Below are 2,314 nucleotides of genomic sequence, written 5' to 3'. Positions count from 1 at the left end.
TTACCCATTTTTTAGAAGGGGAATGCAAATTGTCATAACCTCAACTTTATTAATGTGTTGTAAAAAATGTGTAAAATAAAATTGCCACATAAATACTTTTTTATTACAAAAAAAGAAACATAATGTTACATATATAAAGAATTGAAACATAAATTTTTTAGCTCCTCCATTCTGTCAGTTGAGTAAGTTTTGCTGCTGCCAGCCGAAGCAGGAACATCAGGAAAATCTGAAATATATGTGTAGTTTGAAATCAATATACATTCATTAAACATTGTTGTATAAGCCAATAACTTACCTCCTTTTTTGAACGTTGTATTTACAAAAAAAAGGAAAGTTGAACTAAAGGAAGCAAAATTATATTTAATCTTCGGAACTACGCACAACACAGCTGCATCTATGGAATGTTTTTTTTTTAACTATTTTTCACCCATAAATGAGTTTTTAAATACCCATTTTTAATCTGCAATAGCTAAACTATAATGGGTGTTTATTTACCCGTTTTTCATTCCTGAATTCACCCATTTTTTGACAGAAGTGTGTGCTTTTTGAGAATGGGTAATTTTTTACCCATTAAAGGGTATTCGCAAACCACCGTGTTTGGCCTCAGACCCTTAAGGCCCAAACGCAATGATAGCGGAACGGCAACGGAATGCGGAACCGGTTCGCCAGCATGTATTACAACATCTCGACTGAGCTGACAACGAATGAAATTAGATCAACTCTGAGTCGACAAGCTGATTATAGTTCATGCTGGCGAACCGGTTCCGCATTCCGTTGCCGTTCCGCTATCATTGCGTTTGGGCCTTTAGGGCTCATTCATACACTGATAGAAAAATAGTGGTACGCTCAAATATACAAACATTCTTATTTTTACTATGCCATAAAATAGTCACCATAACCATTTTTGTCGATACATATTTGTTACTTAATGTTTATCTAGTTGCTTAGAAGTGGAACTGCTGAGGTAAGTAAATACGCAATTATTTTAAGAACTGTGCGCCACTAATAATAATCAATTCCTGCTAGATTTAACAGGTGTTATTACCAACTCAACATTGACGATTCCAAGAACAAAACCATGTCGGAGTGCATGGCGTAATTCACCCCACGCAGGACGACTCACTGAGGGCATTCAAACCGGAGAATGGTTTCATAACGGCCGCGCATGATTGTAGGGAAACGATCTACAATTACGAATGGCCGCGACGTGATCCACGCCAATGACATCCCGGTCGCACCTCAGGTAGGGACTTTGATTTGTGTGTTGGAAAATTATGTTATTTCAAAAACAGGCTTCTTGACATTTTGTTCAACAGGACATGGGGGCAAACCTGAGCTAGGAGAACATCGTTTCGAACGCCAACCTGATTGAAATGAACTCCCGCACTAACTGGGCGAGCTACCAAACCCAGCTAACCCCGTTACCGCCAATCAAAGACAATGCCTTTGCTCCAAGGGGATTTTAGGGCATACTCCCTCACCATAAGAAGCTTCCGGAAACTGTGCCATCCAGTCTAGAAAAAGAGTTTCTATCGACTTTCGTGTAAAAGAGCCTATATCAACAGGAACATGTAAGATATGTTTAGATAATCCTACGAATGCATCTAAAATATATCAAACTTTCGTCACGCAGCAATATCTGCACGAATTTTATCTTTTTAGATCAAAACTGACCGCAAGAATAGAATCCATGATTGTCACGAGCAAGCCATCAAGAAACCGCTAAACCAACGATGACAATAATCGCTTTGGATCCAGAATCATGATTCATATGATTCATGTATTGTAAACGATAATTCGAATAAAAAATATCAATGCTGATAATACGGTTTTTCATCTTTCAAGAATGTAAACATGACAAATCCTAAAGCGGCGACCAACCAACCACACCAATATTATATGAAACCATTGTGATGATTAAACGAACTATGTTGTATACTTATGTTACCCATGCGCATAGTAGGAGAAACTATGAAATGAGGTTGAACAATACCATGGAAATGTAAACAAAAATGACGTTATGAATTTAACCCTGCGCATGGTAGACTCAAGCACGAATTATTTTCGGTTGAAATCAAGTGGTAAAAGTGTTTTAATTTTACCCCTGATATGGTTTCCATTACCATGCGATTTTTATCAGTGTAAGGACACCCACCCACCCCCTTCAGCGTTATGAAATTTGTGAATGGGCCCTTTGGCGACGGTTTCACTGGCGACGATTACAAATCGTTGTGACCGATAGGGTGCAAAATTTACAATATTTCATAACGCTGAAATTGGCCATTTTGGACACCCACCCACCCCTTCGTTACGC

At 38.4% G+C, this 2,314-nt stretch overlaps 1 long non-coding RNA gene across 1 annotated transcript; it reads left to right on the top strand.

Annotated features, from left to right (window-relative positions):
* The first annotated feature begins 834 nt into the window (after nt 1-834).
* On the top strand, nt 835-1,824 carry LOC110678532. The gene is made up of 4 exons (XR_002501688.1): nt 835-964; nt 1,027-1,243; nt 1,317-1,571; nt 1,634-1,824. It is a non-coding gene; the product is annotated as an uncharacterized LOC110678532 (long non-coding RNA).
* The last annotated feature ends 490 nt before the right edge of the window (nt 1,825-2,314 follow it).

Source organism: Aedes aegypti, chromosome 3 (genome assembly GCF_002204515.2).
Source record: "Aedes aegypti strain LVP_AGWG chromosome 3, AaegL5.0 Primary Assembly, whole genome shotgun sequence".
In the NCBI taxonomy this organism is placed as follows: Eukaryota; Metazoa; Arthropoda; class Insecta; order Diptera; family Culicidae; genus Aedes; species Aedes aegypti.
The sequence above is the reverse complement of the archived record's forward strand: the minus strand, read 5'-3'. Positions and strand labels throughout refer to the sequence as shown.